Source organism: Phlebotomus papatasi, chromosome 2, assembly GCF_024763615.1.
Source record: "Phlebotomus papatasi isolate M1 chromosome 2, Ppap_2.1, whole genome shotgun sequence".
Lineage (NCBI taxonomy): Eukaryota > Metazoa > Arthropoda > Insecta > Diptera > Psychodidae > Phlebotomus > Phlebotomus papatasi.
Window position 1 is genome coordinate 51,898,286 of NC_077223.1, and position 10,071 is coordinate 51,908,356.

Sequence of the window (10,071 nt, forward strand, 5' to 3'; positions counted from 1 at the left end):
AAATCGGTGTAAATATTACCCTTTTTAGGTGTATTAGGGGTTAAAATTACCCTTTTCCATGTTAATTTTACCCTTAAAAAGGTGTAAAATTAACATTAAAAAATGTTGATATATTTTTACACCTAAAAAGTGTTAAAATTATGAGAAAAAATGTTAATCGCATCCTCTTTTTTCTCAGTGTTTGCACATTTGAAGCACATGAGATATCTCAAAATTTCAAATTTGACTCCAAATTACCCTATCTTACCCTTACTATCCAAATTATATCGCGAATTTTCTGAATATGACTAATACGGTCGAATTATGGAAAATTCATCAGGGTATTTTCAGTTATTTTTTTTTTAATTTTTTGATTTGTTTGAAAGGCATTTCCCACAATGTATGTTTCTTCATGACAATGTTATTGAAAGGTCTTTGAACCAATTTGCTGATTTACACAAAAAATACAAGCCTATTATTCAGCTAATGAAATGCCGATTTTGAGACTTTCAGATTAATTAAAAAGATTAAATTTTATTGGTATTTGCGATATTGCAATAGGGTATTGTTGGGTAGTTTCACACATGCATTACTTTAGAAAGTACATATTTTTGAGACGTTAAAAATTATTATCTAGAAATTGGGCTGCATATTTTTAGACAGCAAATACTCGAGAGAAACTAATGAAACATAGTTATTTAAAAAAAAAATTATCTGCTTGAAACTGCCCCCTCTCCCAATTTTTAAAAACTAATGTTTTTAATTTTATAATTAAATGGAAATTATATGACGAAATGATTAGGATTTTATATCTTTTGAAAATATTCTTGCTTGATCCGATTTTCCTCAAATTTCAACTCATAATCGAATTTTCAAATATATTTCGATTTGTGAGATCCCCAATTTTTAAATGTTTTCGGGTTGGCTGAAAACATTGAGCAAAAAATGGGGATGCGATTAACTTTTTTTCCTCGTAACTTTAACACTTTTTAGGTGTAAAAATATATCAACATTTTTTAATGTTAATTTCACACCTTTTTAACCCTGCAACGACGAGACACTTTTTACGGACTGAAAATCAACAATAAAAATGAAACTGAGAAACATAATCAATGATAAGTCTTACATCTAACCTTGGAAAGTCCTACAGAGTCTGATTCGGTGTATTTTGTGCTTCTATGAACGATAGGGACAAAAATAGCCCAAAAATTTAAGTAATTTTTCTGACATTACCAATGAATAATATTTTTCGCTATAATGAAAAATATTACGTATGAGTATTGTAGTTTTTATTGCCAAAAGGATTTTGTTTCAAAAAAATTGGAAGTATAAAAAATAAATAAAATCAATTATGAATTTGAGAATTTAAAAATTCGCCATTTTTGAGCTTAAATATTTACTACATAGCAAATAGCTAGAGACTTGCAAAAAATATTCTAGATTCCTTCAACCTTCTACTTTATAATTATGTACAGACATAAGAAAAAATAACTCTGGGTAGTCAGGAAAAATTATTTTCTTTATGGGACACCGGTGTTCCAATCGTCCTTAAAGGGTTATGTGTAAAATTAACATGAAAAAGGGTAACTTTGACCCCTAATACACATAAAAAGCATAATATTTACACCGATTTTGGATCAATACTGCAGGGTAAAATAAACATTTCCGGAATGTTATTTTAACTTTTTCGGATTTCTCTCAGTGAACAATCTTATCTACCATAAGCCTATATTGAGCTCATAACTAAACTATATTCTTGTCTGAAATATTGTTTCATTAAATTTAAGGTAACGCAGAAAAAGTCAAAGTGTTTGATACGTATCCGTACCAAAGAGTTACTTTTGACAAATTTTCAAGTAATGATACTATAAATAGGATTTTTATTCAAAAACGAAATAAAACCGGAAAAATTCTTATAAGACAATTTTCGCATCATTGACATGATACTCAAACTCCACCTCCAGGTTCTCGTAGATCTGTAATTTTGCAATAATCTGCATTTATTTAAAAAAAATCCCTTAGTGGCCATTTAGGCTCGCACCTTCTGGAGATTCCTATTATCGGAACATCTTATCGTGGCACTTGTTCACTCTGTCATTGAGCCTCAATCGCCCCCACTTACCCATATCGTTGTGTTCTGAACAGGGGGCAAAGCTCCTGGGGTTGTGACGTCATTGGGAGCTTTCTGACCCTTCGTCAGTTGTGGAGAAAGTGGAGCAAAGCTCTCTGAAGGCTCCAAATGCGCAGTCGCAACGGAACGAGTAGCATCAAAAATTCAGTGTGTGGCATGTTGTAGGAGCAGTTGACGGCTGAACTTTGAGGAGTACGGTCGCCATCGGTCGGATAATCGGTGCCCCCAATTTTCTCACCTGTGACTTTGTGTGTGTGGCTCTTTATCACTCTCTCTCTTTCCTTTTTTTCTCCTTCTCGACTCACCGCATGCATCTCCATTCATTATTTACGCGTTGAGTCCCTCGCTGACCACCGGATGGCCTGTGCCTCGCCGATGGACGCTACTGAGGCAAGTGTCTGCCTTTATAAAGTTTCCAAGTTACCCATTTACTATTTTTCCTATTTTCTGACGAATCGATTTTGGGCCGCGAAGAAGCGCCTAACATGAGGAAGAAAAGCAAAAAAAAAAAGTAGAAGAAAATGCTACTGAGTCGTGCAATAACCTAGATTCTCTTTCGTCGCTATCGTCGTCGTGCTTCTGTCGAGACAACCTCATCCTCTTGGAATTCTCACCCCCACTTTGGGGTTGATATCTGAGAGTATTGAATTACTTTACACGTCTTATTTTACACTAAAGCTTTGTAATGTTTTTACCCATGTAATTTATTCCATCTTCAGTTGCCGTACAGCGCCACTTCTTTGGTGATTTTTGAAAGCAGTGATGTTATAGAAAGTTTAATCATTCATAATTCAAAGAAAATACCGTAAGTGTGGGTGACTTTGTGCCCTTTGGGTGACTTTGATACCCCTCTGTTCGTAAAGGCCTTTACAGACCTGAGGATTAGCCGAGAGACGGCTTAACATAATTATATTGGAAATAATGGTCAAACTACATTTCTATCATTTTCCACTAAGTCGTCTCTCGGCTTAAGTCGTAAGTGTGTCTAGGGCATAAGATTTTCTTTAAATCTAGAACTTGAGGATGGTCTTTACTGATCAGTAAAGATCATCTTTCAGTTTTAGAAATAATGAAAAGCTTACGAACAGGGGGGGTGTCAAAGTCTTACGAAACAAAGAAAGAAGAATCAAAGTACAACAAGTAAGGACTGAAATCTAAATTTTTGGGAATATTTATTAAAAAAAAACTGTTGATGCGTAGGGTGGCTGCATTTACTTTGTTGCCTCTGTCTTTACTTATAGCCACCTCGCAGAAAACTTTACAATGTCACAAAATGATTTCGAAAAACCTCAAAATTAAAAATATTTGATGTGTTTTAATGGTTTTAATAGTACCTCACATTTGTTTTTGGTTTTCGGACCATCATTTTTTGACAAAAATTGCGATGAGAGGCCTTAAGTAAGGACAGGCTACAAGTAATGCCGCCACCCTATCTCAATCACTTTTTACGTGTAATTTATTATCAGTGATTTGGGGGTGGGATGCTAGCTTAAGAATGGACGAGGGTTTTCGCCTCTTGCTAAATAACGCGTATCGTAGAATTTATTGTGCATTTTTGGGGGTAACACCAATAATTCAGCTTCTAACACGCAGTAAATTCCACAGTGTTTGGTGTGAAAGAGAAGAAAACCACCCACAATTCCAACGATTTGAAATACAAGAAAAGAAAGAGTATCATAGTCATCGAAATAATCAATATCAAAGCTGAGGGAGATCCATAGTAGATGGTTTTTCTGCTAATTTATTTACGATTTTAATTAAAAATGCAAGTTTCGCTGGGATTTTGAATGGGAGAAAATGCCAAGCCACATCAGGGTTCTCCCAGAAAATTTACTCTGTTTGGCTTGAGAAATTCAATTGTACTCTCCTGGAGAAAATTTTCAGAAGGAGTTCCTTGGAAGACCCGTGGTGTTTGAGTTTGGCAAAGCCACTGACACAATGAACTTACTCATCTGGAAGTAATGTTGAGTCATTGTTCCAATCCCTAGCGTAGCTTTTCATGCAATTTTCTTGTAATTTGTATGCCAATAAATTACATGGCTTCTTTATTGAGTTAACTTGGCATTCGAAACGACAGATTTAACTAGATGCAATTATGGTATTTAATTGGAGCTTTTGAAAGCTTTTATTATACCATCAAGGGCTGAATAATCTAATTTAATGTCAATTGAACCTTTGAGAAATTCCACTGCACTTTTTTTTAAATTCAAATCATCCTCCAGTATTCTTTTTAAAAATTATTTATTAAAAGAGAATTCAGAAAATTCTGTAGAAAAATTGATCAGAAATTATATTTATAACAAATAGGGTAAGTGTGCCAAATTCCGGCCAGTTTGCAATTTCGGCCACCTTTTTTGTTCCTCGAATTTCCATGAACTTTTAGATTTTACGTACTCTAGAGATTATACAATGCAAAAGAATAACAAAAAATGTAGCTTCGACAAACGAGATGACGTGAAAAAGATATTGGAAAAATTCCCGAAGGGCAAGGAACTATGAGAATGAAGGCGACCGACATAGGGCACCAAAGCTATGTCTATATTTTTATTCATTTTAAATGTATTAAGAATGATTTTGGAGCAAATAAAGACGATAAACTGTCTACAAGGTTCCAAGCAACACTCTTTCAGAAGAAAGAATAAAAAAATCAATTTGTATTTAAAATATTACATTTCAAACTTGAAACTTTGACGCTTGCATGCAACTATGTCGAAATTTGGCACACTTACCCTAATATTATTTCGGTTAAAATTTTTCTTCCTAAAAATTGATGAATTGTCGTCATGATCCTTTAAACTTTATGAAGTTTATTTTTTCAGGTTTATTTTCCATATTAAAATTGTTTCAAGAACTTTGTGACAAACTTTCTTAATATTTTATGTTTGACTGAAGAGAATTTTTGTTTTTTACTTGAAAGAGGTGATTAAACTTTAACACATCACTTTCTTGTAAATGTAATATTTACGAGGGATTTAAATATTCAGATGAAGACACTCCACGAAGAAATTCCAAGATGGTGTAACATTTAATTTAAATGGATATATAATATATTGCTCATTCGAATATACAGAGGGACGACTTTGAGCAGTCAGTGCATTGAAAAAAAAATAACACTAAAAGACTAGTCATACCTAATAATGAAATAACCACTGCTGTCATGTGTGATTATTTTATCACGGAAACGACGGAAACTAATATGTACACTGAGAGAAATCCGAAAAAGTTAAAATAACATTCCGGAAATGTTTATTTTACCCTGCAGTATTGATCCGAAATCGGTGTAAATATTATGCTTTTTAGGTGTATTAGGAGTTAAAGTTACCCTTTTTCATGTTAATTTTACACTTAAAAAGGTGTAAAATTAACATGAAAAAATTTTGATATATTTTTACACTTAAAAGTGTTAAAGTTACGAGAAAAAAAGTTAATCGCACCCTCTTTTTTTTCTCATTGTATAAAATATTCGGGTCCATATTTTTCTCGGGTCCGTGGCCATATATGAACCCGAGTGAATCCGACAGCCAAAACATAAAACAGAAGAAAAACAACAAAATGAAATTATGTCAATTAATATGCATTTATTTTTCGAATTTGTCGAGCGTCTGAGAGCTATCATCAGTGTATCGAAAAGTCATGTATATACTGAAAAATTTAGAAAATTTTGCACCTAATGGTCTCTACTCACTAGACTAGACTAATTTATTTAACCATATTTGGCATTTTTTTAAATAAATTTTGACACTTTACCTTGTATAGGCGTATATGTACAATTGACTTCAATATGCCAAATATTTATGAAATTTTTTTGTAGTATGCAGAGACCATAAATTTATAAACTTTTACATCACTAAACTCTCACAGTCATCAAGATATTCTTGCGAATAGGGGAAAGTGCCCATGCTTTACACGGTCTAAAGGTTTACAATGACTAAATTTTTCGTATGTTTTTCAATAAATGTGACTCATCTCATCTATATTTAAAAAACTAGGGGAAAGTGTCTTATGTTTAAAATATATCGCAGAGCCGCATTTATTCGGAAACATAGGAAAAATTTAGCCATTGTAAAGCTTGGGACCGTGTAAAGCATGGGCACTTCCCCCTACTCTAACTCTATATGAGAAAAAGTTGTGTTTATTAAAAAAAAATCTAACAAAGTTGTTGAAACAATTAATGGAATATTTGAATTACCTATTGAATTGTATTCTCGGTCTTTTGTGGTTAATTTGGAGTCAAGAAACACGGTATAGACCTTTTTTAAAAACTATTTCCTCCTCCTCTTACGACGTTTCGGATATTGGTTGTCTCCTTCCTCAGGTATGGGTAGGTATGTGGAAGTTCTTATCAGGTTTTTGTGCAATCACACAAACCGTTTGTGTCAAACCGTCCAAATGGTGACATCGTCTCAGAAAGTGATTTATGAAGTCCAAGTGTTTGTAATTGTCCAATTGATTCCCTAAAACCCTGATAAGAACTTCCCCATACCTGAGGAAGGAGACAACCAATCTCCGAAACGCCGTAAGAGGAGGAAATAGAGAAGTTTTTATAAAAGGTCTATACCGTGTTTCTTCACTCCAAATTTGAATTACCCATCAAAGATCAGCAATATAGGGTGGTTGCGTTACTTGTGGCCTGTCACAATTTTTGGAGAAAAATGATTCCGAAAAATTAAAAAAAAAATGTGATACCATATCATACCATATTTGTAATTTTGAGGTTTTTCGAAAGCATTTTGCGACATTGTAAAGTTTTTTTTGCGAGGAGGACCATAATTAAAGACAGAGGCCACAAATGATGCCGCCACCCTATCATTAATAATCGATGAAGATCTACATACTTCTGCTTAATAAAAAATGTAAAAAGTGTGATGTAAACATATTCACGTTTCAGGAGATTTCTGGGAAATTATGTCACGATGTCACGCTGTTTGTCTGTCTGTCTGGTTTGATCCATTGCCCGTCTGATTTGTTCACCTGTCGCTAGCTTTAGAGGGCAAACGGTTAGAAATAGCGCCTTCGGATCTTCGACGAACCCCCTCATGTCGAACTAAGGATCGAGATACTCCTCCCCTTCATCTCCAAAACCATGTTTTTGTGGGTTGGCTCGAAACCGCGTCGTCCTATTTATTCATCTTTGAATATGCTTTAAAAATTGCCTAAGCAGATATTTCGTCCATATTCGAAAACGCAGTTGAAACATTCCTAATGATGGATTTTCAAGGCCAAAGGTCATGAAAGCTCTAGATAGTGTATTTCTCAGTCGAATGGTATCACGTTTAGGCTCGTTGGAAAGATCTTAGAATTTCCGATAAAACTGAACCGATTCTAATCGGTTTTGCATTGGTAATAAACCAATTATGAACTGCGATAAGTAATTTTTACCAGAAATTCAATTTTATTACTCCTAAGCTATTTTAGCGACATTTTTAGTGAAATCGGTTCAATAAATTGGTTGTGAACTGGTAAACAGTAAATGATCCGATAGTACTTTTGATGGATAGCGTCTAATACTTTACACACACTTACGACTTAAGCCAAGAGATAGGTTAACGTAATTATAATCAAAATAATGATTTGACTAAATTCCCATGAGTTTCCCACTAACTAAGCTGTTTCTTGGCTTAAGCCGAGAGACAGATTAGTCAGAAACTGATGGAAATGTAATCTGATCATGATCATTATTTTGTTTATGATTACATTAAGCTACCTCTCGGCTTAAGTCGTAAGTGTGTCTAGGGCTAATCGATTTCTTGTGCCGCGTTCTCCAATTTCGTCAGCTTGACTATTTGTTGGAGCTTTTGCAGCCTGGCTCATTTACAAGGTCTTCTTGTCTCGTCGTGCCCAGATCGGGGAGTCGCATTCTTCGTTGGTCGCTCTTTGTCTTGGGAGTGACTCTGTGGAATGAGTTGCTTAGAAAGAAGAGGCAGTGGCTTATTCGAGCTTTTTTGGCGATTTGAACTTTTTTTTTTTAATTTCTGAATGCGAACTCTGCGTACTTTGCACACTTAATGTGTTGCTCCGGGCATATACAACCTGCGAAAGAGCCTTTCAACCGTTTTGTTCTGCGGAGGTTGATCACCAACGCTAAGACGGCGGTGGACGCTTGTGCCTTTTCTTTACATTCTCATGCTACTACACTAGCTTTCAAGGGATTTGCAGTCTATTAAATAAATAAATAAAATAATATCTCATTTACTACATTTTCACTGAAACACCCTGTAAAACTTAAAATCCGTGGAGTTTGCAGACTCTAAATCAAATCTGATAATCTCATGTCAGCTTTGCAAAATCTTCATAAATTTTCACCAGAATTTTACCAATTTAGCGTATATTGGTGGAAAATCCCCTTAATTCGTCTTATTAAATTTGTTTTGGAAGGAGAAAAGCAAAAGAAAAGAACTTGACTTTTTTTCTTACGTCTTTTGATGATGTCAAATTGATCTCATGACACAGTGTGAATAGTGGTAAATTGTGGGGTTGGTTAAAGTGACAAAAATATGTTCTCACAGCTCTCTTACTACAACAATAAATATGAAGCTATCGTCTAAAATATTGAGGGGAGCTTTTCGCCCTTATTTGTTTTCTTACATGCCTTTTCTTTTGCGGCATGAGAAAATCCCTCAATACTGCGACGGAAGAGCAAAAAAGCTTCCCCAACTCAATCTCTTATTCATCATCCCCTTGGAAACATATGCAAAAATCGTTCCACAAAAGTCTCGTAGACGAGAGAATTATTCACCAGCGACACTCCAAAGCTCTTTTTTGCCATCATCCCTCGTTTTTGGTCTCCTTAGTCTGGCAATTTGGATAAATTTGATGCGATTCTTAGCGGTAAGAAGAGGAAAATCTCTACAGAAGCAAATGGAGGATTTTTTGAAGTCAAAAATTCACATAGTTAATAGAAACCATTGCGGAATCGCGGTGTATTCCAATGAAATGCCGTCTAATAAATGGGATTCCATTGTGCCAGAGAAAAAAATATTTAAAGTATGAGAAAGAAATTGAAACGTGGTCGTAGAGAGTATTAAAATGGAATACTTTTTTTTCATTTCTACGTTTTGAACATTTTTTTTTGTGGAGAAAGGAAAAGCTACTTGTGCTGAAAATTTTTCCAATACAGTGGGAATCAAAATTGTATTTTTGTTTTTAATTTTTCAAATGATAAGGAATAATTACAGAATTAATCTCGTATGGTTTCATTTATATACAATTTGGTTTATATATGATTTTCAAATACCTATCTATGTCTAGCTTGAATCTGCGCGATCCGATTTTGAAAATGAAATCACAAAAATACTTTTTTTTTGCATTTATTTTATATTTCGCATCAATTTTTATATTAAATGCTAGAATTAATCACAAAATATTAAGATGTGACAGAGTACCCATAAGTTATATTCGGAAAATAAAATACCTTTAACTTAGTTATTGACTTAGAGTAGGAGTTAATAATCGTAGTTACTAAATAGGCACTGAAACAGGTATAGCTATTTTTATGGTAAATACGGCGGAAATTCCGGCACAGGATGACAAACTTCTACACTGAGAAAAAAACGGGGTTAACTTTTTTCCTCATAATTTTAACACTTTTCAGGTGTAAAAATATATCTTGGTATCCAATTGGATACCAAATCATTAATGATTGATAATTTTCACTCTAATGAAAAATATTATGTTTGAGTATTGTAGTTTCTTTTACCAAAACGGTTTTACTTAAAAAAAATTGGAAGTATAAAAAATAATTAAAATAATTTTTCTATATGAGATTCTAAAAATTCGTCATTTTTAAGTTTAAATATTTACTATGGGCCAATCCATCTCAAAACGACCGAAAAAATCGCAAATCGAGGGGTCATGGTCTTAGATGTTTTTGAATTTTACATATGTTAAAGTACACGATAAAATAATATACCCCTATTAGGTGAGATTCTTAACAATCTCACCTACTATAATCCTAACAAAAT